The following is a 19,126-nucleotide window of genomic DNA, read 5'->3' on the forward strand; positions in this document are numbered from 1 at the left end:
CTCTATTACAAAGCTGTCATCATCAAGACAGTATGGTACTGGCACAAAAACAGGCACATAGATCAATGGAACAGAATAGAGAAACGAGAAACAGACCCTCAACTCTATGGTCAACTAATCTTCAACAAAGCAGGAAAGAATATCCAATGGAAAAAAGACAGTCTCTTCAACAAATGGTATTGGGAAAATTGGATAGCCACATACAGAAGAATGAAACTGGACCACTTTCTTACACCATACACAAAAATAAATTCAAAATGGATGAAAGACCTGAATGTGAGACAGGAATCCATCAAAATCCTAGAGGAAAACACAGGCAGCAACCTGTTTGACCTTGGCTGTAGCAACTTCTTATTAGACACATCTCTGGAGGCAAGAAAAACAAAAGCAAAAATTAATTACTGGGATTTCATCAAGATAAAAAGCTTTTGCACAGCAAAGGAAATAGTCAACAAAACTAAAAGGCAGCCTATGGAATGGGAGAAGAGTTTTGCAAATGTCTTATCAGATAAAGGGCTAGTATCCAAAATCTATAAAGAACTTCTCAAACTCAACACCCAAAAAACAAATAATCCAGTCAAGACATGAACAGACATTTCTCCAAAGAAGACATACAAATGGCTGACAGACACATGAAAAAAATGCTCAACATCACTTGGCATCAGGGGAATCGAAACCAAAACCACAATGAGATACCACCTCGTATGGTTCAGAATGGCTAAAATTAACAACTCAGGAAACAACAAATGTTGGTGGGGATGTAGAGAAAGGGGAACCCTCTTACACTGTTGGTGGGAATGCAAACTGGTGCAGCCACTCTGGAAAACAGTATGTAGTTTCCCCAAAAAATTAAAAATAGAGCTACCATAGGACCCAGCAATTGCACTACTAGGTGTATATGCACCCCAATGTTTATAGCAGCAATGTCCATGATAGCCAAACTATGGAAAGAGCCCAGATGTCCATTAGCAGATGAGTGGATAAAGAAGAAGTAGTATATCATCTATCTATCTATCTATCTATCTATCTATCTATCTATCTATCTATCTATAATGGAATATTACTCAGCCATCAAAAAGAATGAAATCTTGCCATTTGCAACAACATGGATGGAACTAGAGGGTATTATGCTAAGCTAAATAAATCAGAGAAAGATAAATACCATATGATTTCACTCATATGTGGAATTTAAGAAACAAAACAGATGAACATAGGGGAATGGAAGGAAAAGTAAAATAAGATGAAAATAGAGAGGGAGGCAAACCATAAGAAACACTGAACTCAAGGAAACAAGGGGAGGGGGTTGGGAGGATGGGGTAACTGGGTGATGGGCATTAAGGAGGACACTTGATGTAATGAGCACTGGGTGTTATATGCAACCAATGAATCACTAAATTCTACCCCAGTAACTAATAATACAGTATATGCTTTTTTTAAAGATTTTATTTATTTATTTGAGAAACAGTGAGAACATGAGCAGAGGGAAAGGACAGAAGAAGAGGGAGAAGCAGACTCCCCACTGAGCAGGGAGCCTAATGCAGGGCTCGATCCCAGGACCCCGGGATCACAACCCGAGCCGAAGGCAGACACTTAACCGACTGAGCCGCCCAGGTGCCCCTATAACAGTATATGTTAACTAAATTGAATTTAAATAAAGAATTAAAAAAAAATAAAGTACGGAACTATTAGAAAATGGGATGTAAGACTGGAATTTTGAGTACCTAAGAATTAACTTTGATAAATCTCCCCAGATTTATGTATGAAAGCTAATTTGTGTTGTTTTCATGATCTATTTTGTTGCGTCCTGTTCTCTGGGATGGATGTTTAGCTGTTCTTATTAAGTCCTGGGTTTTAGAGTGAGCAGTTTCTCAATTTTGACATGGCTTCACCACTCACTATCTCTCTGAGCCTTAAATTCTTTATCTGGAAAATGGCAATAATAATAGTACTTACCTCCAGGAGTACTGTGAGGATTAGAGAAATACTCACTGTTCTTTCTTATTAATAGTATTGATGGAAATACACATATGCCTAATTTTTACACTGTTTCATCATCTTCTCAGTTTTCAGGTTTATCTCTTGAAATCAATATGGGGGAAGTGTTAGGGCCTAAACACAAAGGGAGTTTCTCTTGAATAGGGTTAGACATAAACAAAGCAGGCAAGTGATAAAAGGGATTCTTCAGAAGGACTGCAACTGGAAGCCTTCATAGCTATTAAATGCCTTCTCAGCTGATGGGTAATGTTCCATGATCAGAAATCTAGCTGCTTAGGTAAAGATTTTGCTCAAATATAAGTACAAATATAAATACTGCTGGGAAACATAACACTGGAGTGAATAATTCTAAGATATTCTTTTCTTAAGAAGAGGGGTTTTTGAATGAGATTATTATGAAGGAGAAAATATAGGGGGCAATGGACTTCTGATAATCATAAAAAGAGAAAACAATTAGAATACTGAGAAGAGTGTTCCAAAGGCAAACGAAAAGATTTAGTGATTAAAATGTCAGAGTTAAGAGAGTCCATCTGCAAAATCCTGATATTGTAGCAGACTATGAATCTGGGCAATGTTAGACGAGCCGACATGGAGAGTGGAAACTCAGTCTGCAAGTGTTGTCTTAGAAGACAGAGTGAGTGGTTACGCTTGCCTACCTGCCTCTCTTAGATTGCTTAACCATGCTGTTGGAATTATCTAGCTAATTTCTCTGCAAATTCATGTGGTCTTGGAAACTGAGGGTTAGAACTGAGGCTCACAGTGAGTGTGGTGGCCCCACTCAGACCTGTGGGGCCTTTGACGTGGTTCCCACGATTTCAGCTTTGGTGTAGTTTCCATGATTTCACTAGAGACTTGGGGACTGAGCAAGCACAGGAGATCTGTTGGAGACCAAAGAGCTTTCCTAAATCTTGGACTTGTCAGGAGTTAGACAAGCTTAGGTTTGAGTCCTGGCTCAATGGCTTACTCATTGTGTGACTTTAGCAAGTTGCCTAACTGCTCTAAACCTCAGTTTTTTCATCTGTAAAAGAAAGATTAATAATACCTCGTGGAGTTGTATTAAATAATATAGTTCACAAAACAAATGAACAAGCAAAGAAACAAAGAGACAAACAAAAAAACCCAAATTCTTAAATACAGAGAATAAACTGGTGGTTGCCAGAGGCGAGATGGGTGGGGGGATGGGTGAGATAGATAAAGAGGATTAAGAGGTACAAATTCCAGTTATAAAAATAAATAAGTCACAGAGATGAAAAGTACAGCCTAGGGAATATAGTCAATATTATAATAACATTGGTTGGTGACAGATGGTGACTACACTTATCTTAGTGAGCCATGAGTAATGACAGAATTGTCAAATCATTATATTATACACCTGAAACTAACATAACACTGTATGTTAATTATACTCCAATAAAAAATATATGTATAGTTCATGTAAAGTGCCTAGCATTATACTTGGCACATAATAAAGTATAGCTATTTTTGTAATTATTTTATGGGGATGTGATGGTTTGTCTTATGTGTCAACATGGCTAGGCAAATGGTATCCAATTATTTAATCAAACACTAACATAGGTGTTGCTGTGAGGGTATTTTGTAGATGTGGTTAACATCTATAGTCAGTTGGCTTTAAGTAAAGTAGATTATTGATAATGTGAGTAGGCCTCATCTAATGAGCCTTAAAAACAAAAACTGAAGGGCGCCTGGGTGGCTCAGTCAGTTAAGCATCTGCCTTCGGCTCAGGTCATGATCCCAGGGTTGTGGGCTTGAGTCCTGCTCAGCAGGGAGCCTGCTTCTCCCTCTGCCTGTCACTCCCCCTGCTTGTGCTTTCTTTCTCTTTGTCAAATAATAAATAAAATCTTTTTTAAAAAGAGCAAAAACTGAGGCTTCTTGGAGAAGAAATTCTGCCTCAAGTATGCAGCATAAAATCCTGCTTGAGTTTTTTTGTCTGCTAGCCTGCCCTACAAATTTTGGACTCAAGACTGCAACATCAACTCCTGCCTGAATTTCCAGCCTGCCAGTCTGCCCTACAGATTTCAGACTAGCCAATTCCCCAAATCACATAAGCCAACTCCTTAAAATAAAGGAAGTGTGTGTGTGTGTGTGTGTGTGTGTGTGTGTGTGTATCCTATTGGTTCTGTTTCTCTGGAGAACCCTGACTGATACAGAGAGTATAGTATACGTATGTAGTATAGTTTGGCCATAGATCAATAGAAAAGTTTTAGAAAATCCACTAGAGACAGTGGAAGAAGGAGAGAGGGCAAGAGAAGTTCTAAGAAAAATAGGATCCTCTATACAGCTTACTAGACCCAATTAAAATTTCCATAGGAAGTGGGAGTCCCTCAACTACTGTGTAACCCAAAGTGTCTACACAAAGCTGGGCCTGGTCCCTCTGGAGAACTTTTGAACTTTCACTTCACTATTATTGAGGATCTTCTCCCACTGTGAGTTGCTTGCTCTACCATGCCCCTTCCACTGTGGCCCTCTGGGACTCACTGGGAGGAGCTATCAGACTTGCTTCTTTTTCATGGCTCAGGGACTTTACAGTTAGACTGAAGACTGAATGATGCTGTTCAAGAATTAGGTGCCTCGATGGCTCAGTTGGTTAAGTGCCTGAAGTGTAGACTCTTGATCTCAGGTCTCAATTTCATGGCTGTGTTGGACTCCATGCTGGGTGTAGAGCCTACTCAAGAAAAAAAAAAAAAGAATCACTGCAGGTAGCCTGGCCCTCCCAGACTCCTATTCCTCAGTGGCTCTGGACACAAGGTAAATGGCAACAAAATGCATGGGAACAAAATTCTCCTCCAATGCCTAAGGATTCCAAGGATGGACTCTTTCCTGGTTTATGTCATGTACTAGCTGTTATATGTTTCCAAAATGAATATAGATACAACATAGTGATTGGGATCGGAGTTGGAATTTGCTGTTTTAGGGTCCCAAAGGGTGCCCAGCTGTTAATTAAAACTCAAATAGGGGCGCCTGGGTGACTCAGTCGGTTAAGCAGCTGCTTTCGGCTCAGGTCAGGATCCCAGGGTTCTGGGATCGAGCCCCATGTCAGGCTCCTTGCTCAGCGGGGAGCCTGCTTCTCCCTCTCCCTCTGCCTCCCTCTCTGCCTACTTGTGCTCTATCTCTCTGTCAAATAAATAAATACAATCTTAAAAAAAAAAAACTCAAACTACTTGCTGCACTTGGGCAATGAAGCAGTTACTTCAGATTTTGTTCAGACATTACTCATATTAATGATTCAGGTTTTAAAAATTCCACTTGCCAAATGACTTAAAAACCACTCGTTTCACACATTGCTTAAGATTACTTAAAAATCAAGACATTACTGTGCTTTGAAAACCATTTGAACAAATGGAAACCTAAGAGGCATACTACCAGTGTGGATTGTCTCGATGAGAAACATTTTTTTTCATTATAAATATTAAGTGCGTAGATGATTAAATATGGCCAATTTTATCTCACTTGTTTCTTGTAGCAAGTGAGATTCTAACCTACCATCAGCATTTTTTCCCTCTATCTGTTCTGCCATTAAGTTTTACCTTCCTGAAATTCCAGTTTTATCAGATTGTGATTAATAATGAGCTTCTTCTGGGGTACCTGGCTGGCTCAGTCAGAAGAGCATGCAACTGTTGATCTCAGGGTTGTGAGTTCAAAACCCACACTGGGTATAGAGATTATTTTAAAAATATAACTAAACTTAAAAGAAAAATAATGAGCTTCCTCTGATTTAAATACAAGTACATAGGGGCACATAGCTGGTGCAGTTGGGTTAAGCATCCAACTCTTGGTTTCAGCTCAGGTCCTGATCTCAGGGTTGTTAGATCGAAGAGCACATGGGGCTTTGTGTTCAGCATACAGTCTGTGTAAGTTTCTCTCTCCCTCTGCCTCTGCCCCTCCCCACCACTCGCTCTCTCCCTCTCTAAAATAAATAAATCTTCTAAAAAATTCAAGTACATAATCAGTAATATCTATTTGTATTTTCTAATTAAAACTCAATGAAACTTTCTTCCCATGTAGAAATTGTTTCCAAAAGTGGAGCAAGAAGGGATCATTATAATGCCAGAGCTAAGGAAGCCACTTCATACCATTTACACAGTTTTATTTAGGGTAACTTACTGATGGGAGCGGGGGACGTGGAGATCAAGCAGACAATGATGCCGGTGCTGTGCAGCTACTCTCCTCAAAGTCTGGAACTTAATCCACAGATTTTATAGAGGAAGTGATGTGCAGAAGTCATTGTGGTGAGGTCAAGGGTTTAACATTTAACAGGCCTCGTGCATCATCTGAGAGTCAGAGGGGAAGGAAGGGAAAAGACTACGTTATCTCTACTAGTTATCTAAGCAACTTTAGGGAAGATCAGAACAAGCCTTCCTTCATTCCAGTCAGGGCATACATCCACTTGCAGGGGGCCTGGAACACGTAGCCCAGAGGAAGATCATTGGGTGGACATGAACAAGATGGCAGGCCAAAGATGGCGGAGCATGGTCGGCACTCCTAGGTTAGAAATCCGTTCCATCCTATTTTCCATGAAAGAAATAATTTGAGGGAGAATGCAGCTGTAAAATTGTTGAAAATTATTGTTCATTTGACCAAAATCTGAGTTTTGATCTCATTTATGTCACTGCCTACTCTGTATCTACATCCAGGTGATTCAACCTGCCTAGGGTAAAACACACAACCGTGCCAAATGCCCTCATTTTAAATTCATGACTGTGAACTTCAAGTAGGTCATCGATGATGCCTGGCAGTCATACTATATTTCTCTAGTAAATTCATTTTTTTCACTCTCCTAGACAACTCTTTTGTACCTTTTCTTGGCTCCTTAAACTGCCAATATTTTTTTCCACCCTTCCTCTCAGATGATGACATTTCTTCTTATTTCACCAGGAAATAAGCACAACCAGAAAAGAATGTCCACAAATTCCCATGAGCCACCCATCTACATGCCTTCTATCTTGTAACAGTGGGTGAACTGTCCATGATTGCATTTGAGGCTAACTCTTCCACCCTGGCACTAGACTCCAACCCTTCTCACCTACGCCATGATGTCGCTCCAGGAACGCACCCTCAGTTTGCCGTCTCTGAGAAATCTTTCCCCTCAGCATTCAAACATGATGGTATTTGTCTTGCTTTAATAACCAACAAAAAACACTTTCTTCAACTACTCCCTTCCAAAGATTTATCTGTTTCTCTGATTCTACTTTATTTCCTCTTATTTTTTCTTGGACCCACATCAGTCGGGCTTTTGCCTACACTGTTCCTGGAAACAGCTTATGATCACCAGTGAGTTCTATGTTGCTAAATCCTATGGTGATTTCTCTTGACTCATCAATAGCAATTGACTCAGTATTTTTGAAACACTTTTTTTTTTTCTCTTGGCTTCCCAGACCTATGCTCTCCTGGTTTCCCTTCCACTTCACTGGCTGCCCTTTCTCAGTCTCTCTCATTAGTTCCTCTTATACCCAACCTTTAATTTTCCCCTAGCAAAGAGTCCGTCTTTGATCCTCTCCTCTTTTTCATCTCTACTCACTCCCTGAACTCAATTTCATGGCTTTAAAAGTATCAGTAAGTCTGGTCTCATTTTTAAAAATAAACAAAGAAACGGTAGGTATTCATACACTCAGAAATGAGACAGAAAGGAAATAGGCCAAAAAACCAATGGTGAATATCATTTGGTCATGAGATTACAAGTGATTTTAATCTCCGCTTTTCTGTAATCACATTTTACACAATTAATGTGTAATGTTTCTGTAATCAGGTAAAAAAAAAAGATTCATGGCCAGAGGGATGCAGACTTACCCAATAAACTCTATTATTATTTTAAAAATTGTATTTTAAAATTATTGTTATTATTATTTAAATATTTTATTTTTAAGTAATCTCTACACCCAATGTGGGGCTCAAACTCACAACCCCAAGATCATGCTTTATCGACTGAGCCAGCCAGATGCTCCACCCAATAAACTTTAAAACAGTCTTCTTCCACCCAAAGCATCAGAACACTTTGAAAATAATGAGAAGCATGCAGATTTGAAGCCACTTCATACCATTTACACAGAGTTTTATTTAAGGTACCTTACTGATGAGAGTACTGATCCCTTAGGGTGGGAGAAAAGAAGCCTTGGACAACAAAAATTATGCCAACTGACTTGCACTGTCCAGGAGGGGACCTAATTATATTTCCTAGGTGCTGAGTGACTGAGAGGGACCTTCTCTTGGGGAAGGACGATGGGAACATCTGAAGGCTCAAGGATCCCATCCTATCAAGGATCTTAGACTCTGGGATTTTCTTTGAAGTAGAATGAAACATCACTGAATACTTTTGTTCCCTAAAATTGGAATTTCAATAGTATTACTTCTTGTTTACAAAATCAGAGTTTTTCTTTAAAAAATTTTTTATTACGTAATATTTCTTAAAAAAAAAAGAACATCTGTGTGTAATGAAATTCAATGATTAAAATAGACAGACTTGAACCTGGAACTTCACTTGGTTACTAAACATTACCAATACCTTTGCACATATTTGCACCACTCCTTTCCTGTCCTGTTTGCCTGCCTGTCTCCCCAGAGAAAAAGAACACTAACCTAAATTTATCATTTCCGTATCTATTTTAATAGTTTTTTGGGTATGTATATTTTCTTAAACAATATATTATTTAGTTGTTTTTAGAACTTCCTAAAAATAACGTCATACCTTATCATGTTTTCTGTAAGTTGCTTCTGTAACTCAATATTATGTCTCTAAGGTTCATCCACGTTGTATGGAGCTGTAATTTTCATTGTTATATAATATCCTATTGTGTTAATATACCATATACATTCACCTATCAGGATATTTGGTTTGTTTTTAGTTTTTTCTATTACTAACAATGCTACTATGAACTTTCTCAAAACTGTCTCCCAATACACATGTGTACAGGTTTTTCTAGGCCAATATCTTTTGTGCTTTTTTCACTGCAACCCAAGTAATGAGTACATTTTACTCAGTAATTCAGTATACCTGTCCGGCACAGATGGCTAGCTGTTCATACGCTTCCGTGCTGTAGAGTTATCCCTGGAAAATAGGTCACTGAGAAGTTTATATTCAAATACTGAGATCTCTGGGGATTAAAATTGATTTCTCTTTTTATCTTTAAGATAGAAAGATAAAATTTTTGTTGTTAACTTTTAATTTAACTGCATTTTGTTCAGAGAAAATATTCCATATAATACCAATTGTTTGAAATTTGTTGAGACATGCTTTATTGACTGAAAAGTGATCAGGTTTTAGAAATGTTCCATGTCCATTTTTATAAATGGTCCATGTATGCTTGAGATGAATGAGTATTATCAAATTATTGGATATAGGTTTCTATCTTTCTGTAATAAATCAAGGTTCTTAATTACTTTGTTTAAATAGAGATACACATATATTTTTAAGGATTTATTTATTTGAGAGAGTGTACATGGGGTGGGGGGAGAAGCAGAAGAGGAAGGAGAAGAAGAGATCTCCAGTGGACTCCCCACTGAGCGTGGAACCCATCATGGGGCTCCATCTGTGGACCCCGAAATCATGACCTGACCCGAAATCAAGAGCCATACACCCAACTGACTGAGCCACCCATGCGCCCCTGTTTAAATATATTTTTAAGATTTTATTTATTTATTTGAGAGAGAGAGAGAGCAGGGGGAGGGGCAGAGGGAGAGGGAGAGAGAGAATCTCCAGCAGACTCCATGCTGAGCGCAGAGCCTGATGTGGGGCTTGATCTCACAACCCTGAGATCATGACCTGAGCCAAAACCAAGAGTCGGACACTTAACTGACTGAGCCACCGAGGCACCCCTAAATATATCTTTAAAAATATTTGTAAGTGAAATGAATTTGCTTTAAAGTATAATTTTATTGAGATAATTACATATGCAATTATAAGAAAGAATGCAGAGAAATCCCTTCTATGTTTTGCCCAGTTTCTTGTAATAATAACATTTTGCAATACTATAGTATATCACAACCAGGTTACTAATACTGATAATTTGCCTTTTTTGTATCACTTTACTTTAAACCTTTCCATGTTCTTATGTTTCAGGTGTGACTCTTGTGGAAAGTTTATCTTGGATTTTATTTCTGTTTTTTAATCCAATCTATAACAGGCTAGTTCAACCCATTTACATTTACTGAATTAGTAACATTTCTACTTGTTTCCAATTCTATTTTTTCTTTTTCTTTTTTCATGTTATTTTCCTTGTCGCCTTTCATTTTTTTACATTAAGGTTTTAAAAAATCGTTGTTAACTTATATATTATCATATTCCATTTTCTCCCCTCTACTAGCTTAGAAATAGCATAGTCTATTTCCGTTCTTTCAGTGATCACCCTTAAAGCATTCTTAACAATATCCAAAGTTAATATCTGCCCTCCAAAACAGTGTAACGAACTTTGAATACTTTAACTCTGGTCATCCCAACCTAAATGCTATTATTCCAGTTTTTTAGTTTTATCCTTTTCTTAACCCTCCAAATTATCATTAAACAGATATTTCTTTAGATCTAACTACATGTTTACCTATATCTTTGCTCATTAGTTCATCTCCTACCTCCCAGCAAAGGATTATTTTTCTTCTCTCTTTTCCTGTTCCTGATCTGAGACCAGCAGCATTGGCATCACCTGGGCAATTATGAGAAATGCAAACTCTTAGGCTCCCTGTTTAGATTTGTTCAATCTACATTATCTGCATTTTTAAGAAAGATTTTATTTATTTATTTGACAGAGACACAGCGAGAGAGGGAACACAAGCAGGGGGAATGGGAGAGGGAGAAGCCGGCTTCCCGCGGAGCAGGGAGCCCGATGTGGGGCTCGATCCCAGGACCCTGGGACCATGACCTGAGCCAAAGGCAGACACTTAACGACTGAGCCACCCAGGCACCCTTATATTTTTTTACTTATAGTATGTATCTGTTTATTGTCTGCTTATTCCCACTATATTTTAAGCTCCATCAGGCAGGGTTTATGTCTATTTTTGTCACTGATAGGCTAATTATCTATTGCTACTCTATTTATTGCTATTTGTGGTAAAAAAAAAATTCACCCCAAAATTTAGTGCCATAAAACAACAATAAACATTTACTATCTCTTACAGTTTCTTTCTTTTTTTTTTTAAGATTTTATTTTTAAGTAATCTTTACACCCAATGTGGGGCTCAAACTCATAACCCCGAGATCAAGAGTCATACGCTCCACCAACTGAGCCAGCCAGGTGCCCCTCTCTTACAGTTTCTATGAGTCAGGAATTTGGGAACAGCTTTCTGACTGGTCCTGGCTTGGGGTTTCACATGAGATTCAGACAGATGTCGTTTGAAGAAGTTCCCTGGGGGGCTGAAGGATCCACTTTCACGGGGGCTCAGTGAGTTTTGTCAGGTTTGTCCTGGGTGCTGATGGGATTTTTTCTTCATACAGTTCCACACACATGGTGGCTGGCTTCCCCCGAAGCTTTCAGTCTAAGAGAGCAAGGCAAAAACTCCAATGTCCTAATGACCTAGCCTCCAAGGTGGTTACACAGACCAGCCCTCATTCATTGTGCGAAGGTCTGTACAAGTGCATGAAGAACAGGCAGCAAAAATCACTGGGCCAAAGTGGAGGATGGCTATCACATGTATCTAGAACAGCATGTCAAAATAACCAGCTTTAGTAAGTATTATATATTATATATGAGGCTCAGGAAAAGCAGGGTTGACTGGAATCAGGGATTCTAGTATCTTCAGGATGTTCTCCGTCTCATTTTTGTTTCTCTGAATATGGCCAGGGTCTCTGTGTTCACACCCTTAGAGCTTCATAATGAGAAGGCAAAGGGCCTTTACTTGTCCAGGTCTGGTTTGAAAAATCCCAGGGTACAACTTCTCAGGCCTACCCCCTAATGTAGTCAGTGTGTTCATGGGGTAACATGATTGGTTTAGCTTGTGTCAGGTACCAACACCTGTTAGTAGAAGATGGAAAGGTGTGTGAGCAGATAAAAATAGTACGACTCTTTCAGCCGGGTTAGGTACTCCCCATTTTGTATGTTTCCACCATAACATATCTCCATATGATAGAATATATTGTTATTGTCCATTTATTTGTTCGTATGTCTGTCTTCTACATCAGACTATATGTTCTTACACTAGAGCTTGAACACCAGTACTATATTTTTGTAACTCCAAACAACATAGGCTTTGTAGTGAAGAGAGACTTATGCTTGCATTTTTGCTTTTCCTTTTACTATCATTGTGACTTTGGATCAGCCTTAGTTTCCTCATATTGTGAATGGGCCTAATGATGGCTGCCTCATGTGGAAGCACATAATGTTATTGCTGACATGTAGGAAGTGAGAGTGTTAGTTATAGTCCTTCTTCTTAGGAAAGTGCCTGACACAATTGTATATACTTATTATGTTTGTGAGTGAATGAACGAATGAATGACTGAATGAGTAAATAAATGAAACATTCTTAGTGACTTGCTTGGGGTTCACTTGTAAATGAGGATCACAATAGGCTTATGGTGAAGTTTAAGTGAGATGATAGATGAAAACTGCTTCCAAAGCCCAACTCATGGTAAGACTTCTAAAAAATAAGCTATTATTTTAGAGAGCCAATCTTCTAAAATTAACATATCATATTGGATCTCTTTCAAGAGAATGGGAGAATAATGGAGAATAGAATATCTCTATGTAGATATCTCTCACAAAGCATATCACTTGCTTCTGTATTTCACAGTAAAGTCTCAATTAATAGCCCTGAATAATAGAAATGCAATATCTATTAATAGAACACAGTAGCCTGCAGTATTCCAAGAGCTAAAGAGTTAAAAAATAACCCAAAAAGTAAATCCTACCAGGTTAATAACTTTGTCTAGTGTCAAATTCTAAGAGCTGAAACCACCTAATATTTAGCAGCTTCTAGCCCATGTCTCAAAATCAGCACCCCAAATACAACAGTTCATAGACAGCTGTCATTCTGAGACAAGTCAAGCCATTTAAGGAAGGAAGGAGTAAGGAAGAAAGGAAGGAGGGAAGGTGGGGAGGGAAGGAGGAAGGAAGGAAAGGTGGAAAAAACCACAATCAATTAGTTTCTCAAAAGACCAAAAAGCACTGGTTACTGCATTTCTAGTCTTCCACATTCCCAGTTTCCCCTAAAGGTCCTACCTAACAAATGTATAAGGTGGAACTGAAAGGGTGTTAAATGGGTGGATCCCAGTGGCAATGTCATTGTAAACACTCCCTATGAGTCAGCTATAAATCCAATTCAAATCCCCAGTCTCCCTGTCTTCTCCACTTATCATGGTTACCACAAAATGATTGCTGCCTTTAGAAACGCTAATGGGAAACAGGTCAATGTCTACAATGTTTGATTTTATATCAAAACTTATAAAAATGTAAGCACTGCAACAGGAAATACTTTGTTATTGAGTTAGGGCTTATATACTTTGCTTAGTTTTCGAAACACAGGAACAGCTTGTTAACACTTCTTCAGTTTTATTTTAAGAATGTTACTGTATTATGGCCATTCGAGGGATTAACAAGAATTTATGGAGCATTAGGTTTATTTCACACCTGTAAGAAAGGTATTTTAGTAACTGACTTTTTGTAATTCAATACTGTTTCTTTACCTTGCTGTAATTGGCTACTGGTTATCTTTTTTGAATGTACATTCTCAGAGGAGACCTGATGAGTCCATAAGGGCTTCAAATTTCTCATGTGGAAAGAATAGCTGAGAAAAATGACTGGGTTACCATAGTATTCATTCACAAATTCCATTTGGGGGCAATGTTGAAGGTTGTGTGGAATTTCAGAGATGACTTCAGCAGTGGTTGCTTCTCTGTTGTTAAGGAGCGCTCTTTGTTTGTAATAAAAGCTAAATTAATTTTATTGTAAAGCAATACCTTCCTAATGTAGTTTCCTCATCCTTTTTTGTGGGGGTGAGGGCAGAGTGTTAATGAACATTAGCTAAAGTTTGTAGTTTACTGTTAGATCATTTTCACAAGAAATAACATATCTTAAAGTACATCAATCTTTGGCAACTCTTATTCTTATTTGCCTGATGAAGAAACTGAAGCCTATAGAAAGGCCAATTAGCAGGTGGTAGAGTCAGGATTTTTCTAATTCAGAGTCTTTTAAAAAATCTTTAATCTTTTTATTTTTGCACCTTGGTGCTTTGTGGCTTTGGATAGTAGCAATTACAATAGCTACCATTTGTTGAATGCTTGTGTGCCTTGCATATATTATTTCATTTAATTGTCACTTCAGTGCTTAAGTATGTATGATTATCATTATTTCCAGTTTATAGATGAGAACATTGGATCTCAAAGAGGTTAAAGCACATCTTTGGCAAGCACGCTGAAATTTTAGGTCACAGTCTAGTCACTTGCATGAATGTAGAACTTACTAATTCCCAGATAATTGGATAGTTTACGTGGAATTACTATTTTAGCTGCACCAAATTTTATCTTGCTTTAAAACAGTTATCTCAGAAAGTCAAGAAAGGAGCAGATTTGGTAGGCTGGAAATTGGCACTCTATTGATGTCCCATTTTGGTGGCTCAATTTTAAAAGCTGCTGTTGGGGGTGCCTAGGTGGCTCAGTTGTTAAGCGTCTGCCTTCGGCTCGGGTCATGATCTCAGGGTCCTGGGATTGAGCCCCACATGGGGCTCCCTGCTCCGCGGGAAGCCTGCTTCTCCCCCACTCCCCCTGCTTGTGTTCCCTCTTTTGCTGTCTCTCTCTCTGTCAAAAAATAAATAAAATCTTAAAAAAAAAAAAGCTGTTGTTGGATTGATAGTGTGAATGTCTAATATCACATATAAAAATGATATCCAAACTCTCAAGCCAGAGAGCTGGCTTTTTACCACACCTGTGGCAGATCTAGTTTTTACCTGTGCACAAAGAGCCAAGAGATGGCAATAGAGTTGTGTGCCTCTTAACAATGTTCTTTTCTAAGATAACGTGCCTTGCAAACAATGGAATGTGGTAGAAGTGAGGTTAAAGCCATTCTTATAACCTCTATACATTGAGAGGCCACAACTTCGGTGCTTCAGTGAATTTGGATTCATGTTGTGGAAAGCAGTAAGCCAAGTAAAACAGGCTTTCCCTATTTCATTATGAGCCTTCATTTTTCCAAAGCAAGATATTTTGAACTTTAGCTGGGAGTCTCAATTGAGTGTTGTTTCTCCTTTTTCTAGAAGAGTGCTGCCAGGACTTTCTGAGAGATGGAAATGTTCTCTAACTGTGCTGTCCAAGATAGTAGCCAGTACCACATACGGCTATTGCTGAGCACTTGAAATGTGTGCGTGCCAATGGGAAACTGAAATTTTAAGTTTAAATGTAAACAATCACATGGGGCTGGTGGCTGCTGTATGGGAGAGTGCAATCCTAGAATGTAACTGAGATGCCCTGGTTCTCTAAGGAAACCCCAAATGCCAGCTGCCCAGGGCAAGGGTGGAGTGTTGTTCACAGATGGGGTTGACTCCACTGGTGAGTTCCTCTTCCGTATACTGGGTAGTTTTTGCCTCTCAGGAGAATGCCTCCTTTCCTTTTCCTTTCTGGGAGCAATGACTCACATGGCTGACTTATAAAACACCTTTGGCAGTTGAGAGCATGGTGTTCTGAGATTTAACCCTTGCCAGGTTTAGAGAGACTAGAGCTCAAGTCCTCTCCTGCGCAGTTGACACTAATCAATGCCAAGGGTGTACAGCATTAGAACATAGAAAACTTTTGATTTGCTAACTGAATTTCCCTCAAATTTAACTGTCTCCAAGGAGGGTGCTACTGTCCACTGCACCCATGCTTCCTCTGTTCTGAAGTTCCAGAGTGTGAACAGTGGAGAGGTAGAGAGCTGGAGCAGAGGTGGTGTTGGTGTGGAATTCACACAGTAGAATTTCGCTTACGCAAGTGCTCAAGCACTTGTGAAAGATCAGAATTAGCTACTTCTCTGGTTGGATTGAGCTATTTCAGTGAAAAGTTAAAGTGTAAGCTCTTTCATCAAATAAGTTGAGTGAAGGAAAGGAGTAAACCAGGGAGATTGCTAGAGGGTCAGAGCTAATGGTATATAAGCATCTCTCCTCGGGCCATTTAAGATAAAATATCTCAGGCATTTAACACAGCAGTGATTAGTTAGATTATTTGGAATATGTGTGTGTACATTATGTATATATATATAGGAAGTAGATATCTTGTATACTTATATATACATAGAAGTATGTACATCATATATATGTATATATATGGTTCCAATTAAAAAATATAATTTGTACCAATAAAATCAACACCAAGGTTGTTCTTTATCATTCATTCAAAATACACTGAACAGCTACTATGCAAACTACTGGGGCTACTGAGAAGCCTAAGACAGAATATGATTTCAATCATTGCCAAGCTCTTGATCTAGTGGACGATATACATAAACCACTTTCTGGCATTAGACTGACTGGGTTCAAAGCCCTACCTCACCATTTTCCAGTTGTATACATAGGGGCAAGTTACTTGGTATTTACTAACTCTCAGTTTTCTCATATGCAAGGCGGTTATAATAATACCTGCTTCATGACCATACTACAAAGATTAAAAGAAATTACGTATGTACAGCCCTTGCCAATACTCATACCCGGAGAGTACTCAATCGTGTGTTAGCTTATTTTTTAATTAGTAAGTTTCATTTATTTTTATATAGTTTCTTAGGTAAAATTCACATAATGAAATGTTAACTGTCCATTTTTTGACAAAATGAACACACCTCTGTAACTCACATCCCTATGAAGATTTAAACCATTTTTTTTTTAAAGATTTTATTTATTTATTTGACAGAGAGAGGCACAGCGAGAGAGGGAACACAAGCAGGGGGAGTGGGAGAGGGAGAAGCAGACTTCCCGCGGAGCAGGGAGCCTGATGCGGGGCTCGATCCCAGGACTCTGGGATCATGACCTGAGCCGAAGGCAGACGCTTAACGACTGAGCCACCCAGGCGCCCCGATTTAAACCATTTTTATCACCCAGAAATTTCTCTCATGTATCTTCCAAGTAAATGCCCTGCCAGAGGCAACCAGTTATGGTTTTTTTTTGTTTGTTTGTTTGTTTTGTTTTGTTTTTTACCACAGATTGAGTTTTACCTTTTCTGGAGCTTCAAATAAATAAAATCATACAGTAAGCACTCTATTGTGTTGTTTCTTTTTTAAATAGATAATATATTCACATGGTTGGAAATTGAAAAGGTACAAAAGGGCAGTCAAAAGTCCTGTCTCCCAGGCCACCCAGTTTTTCTCTCTTGAAGCAACCAAGGTTATTAGTTCCATGTGGGCCTGTCCCGTAGCTATCATTAATACAGGGGTTTATACCAGGAGCTCTGAGAACTCCATTTTAATGGTTACCCAAAGAATATTGTGACAGCCCAGGTAAAACAATAAAAAATTAGTTTTAAAAATAACTGGAGTTCTTTTAGATTCTGATCTCAAATGTCAAATTGTGACATTTTACCTTTCTATGACTTAGGTAATCTTTAAAGCACATCTAGTTCAAGTTCTAACATTCTATGATTTTCACTCATCAATTAAACAAATACATACTGAACAAACATGGAAATGCAACCATGATCCAAAGAAAACCAAGCTCCTGGACTTATGGATGTAATAATAGTCCAGTGGTGGGGGGGGAGGAATAAAAATTCAACAAAATAATCATAAAACTAGTTTCAGCACTGTGTGACAGGAAGGGACCAAAGGGAGGAGGTCAGAAGGAGCTTCTCAGAGATAGAGACAAGAGCCGACTGAGGTCAGAAGGATGAAGGCTGGAAAAGCTTTCTAGGCACTGAGCAAAGCATATGCACAAGCTCTGTGGAGGGAGGAAGTTTTGAGGGATTGGACGAGGCCAGTGTGGCTGGAACAGAGACAGCAGGATGGAGGAGACAGCAGTAGTCTGAGCAGTGAGAAGAAATGGAGAGAAGAGATGGGCAAGGCACCTGACCTGCAGGGCTGGGTTAGTTAAGGGTTTTGTCTAAGAGAATGGGAAGTTATTAAAATGGTTCACCTGGGAAGTGACGGGGTCACATAGCCTTCTGTGTGGAGAAGAGATGAGAGAGGAGCTAGGGTGCGTATGGGTAAGCCATTTAGAAGAGTAGGTTAGGCACTCCTTCACCCTCACCCAGGTAGCTTGGACTAGAGTGGTGATGGAGATACAAGAGAACAGACTCAAGGAAAATTTCAGAGGTAAAATCAACAGGATTTGCTGATAGATGTAATATAGGAGGGAAAAGTAGATTTTCAAGACGTCGCTTAACTTTCCTATACAAAATGGATTCAGTTTCAATAAAATTGTTGATTGAAATTAAATAACAGCATGACCTAAAAGTCACGAAAAATTTCGCCTCATAAAATTCCTGAGCCTGTTTTAAAAAAATGGAGAGTTTTTCTTTTTCTGAAATGCTTACTACAGTGGAATCCCTTCTGGAGATTGCAAATTTATATCAGAAAATAACCAGGGGCTATCTAATTTCTAGGCAAACAATTTTGGAGTTTTTTGTGCTGATAATTACTGTCATTTTGTAATTTATAAATGTATAACGAAAGTAATTTATATTACCTTTATTATTTTTCTTGCCCGTTTTTCTTGGAGTTGGGCCGGAATTAGTAGTTTCTGTCCCAAACTAAGTACTTCTAAGAATTTCTTCGTCGACTTTGGATGGTTGCCTGGCTGGACTTCATATATTTGTGCCCATGCTCTGGCCCCTGCCGGACTCTGCATAAACCCAGTGCGTCGAGACGACTGAAGGTAGACGGATTTGCAATCACTAGTGCTATTTGCACACTGATTATTGTTTTTGAGAGTGACCTAGGTCACCTCTCGGGGAGCTCGGAGAGCCTTTCGGAAGCCTGCGCGTCGGCGCCGCGTTCCCGCGGCCTGAGCGTCGCGTGAGCGATGCGGTAGCTGGAGGCCCGCAGCTCCAAGCTGGGGGTCTTCTCGGGCCCCTGAGGGGGTGTGTCCTGAACAGCTCTTACATACAAGGGGCGGTCCAAGAGACTGGGGAAGTCTGCAATTCGTAAGGCCGAGGGCCGGCGCTTTGAAAGAGAGGCGGAGGAGGGAGCGGGATTTCCCCGCCCCCGTTCCCCACGGCCCAATCCCTTCGGCTTCTCCTTTTCTC

At 39.2% G+C, this 19,126-nt stretch overlaps 1 long non-coding RNA gene across 1 annotated transcript; it reads right to left on the reverse strand.

Annotated features, from left to right (window-relative positions):
- Positions 1 to 212: 212 nt before the first annotated feature.
- On the reverse strand, positions 213 to 19,112 carry LOC144381898 (uncharacterized). Its single transcript, XR_013448049.1, has 4 exons — positions 18,568 to 19,112; positions 6,118 to 6,284; positions 4,492 to 4,678; positions 213 to 366 (listed from the first exon to the last, which is right to left on the reverse strand). It is a non-coding gene; the product is annotated as an uncharacterized LOC144381898 (long non-coding RNA).
- Positions 19,113 to 19,126: the final 14 nt, after the last annotated feature.

The sequence above is a fragment of the Halichoerus grypus genome, chromosome 5 (genome assembly GCF_964656455.1).
Source record: "Halichoerus grypus chromosome 5, mHalGry1.hap1.1, whole genome shotgun sequence".
In the NCBI taxonomy this organism is placed as follows: Eukaryota; Metazoa; Chordata; class Mammalia; order Carnivora; family Phocidae; genus Halichoerus; species Halichoerus grypus.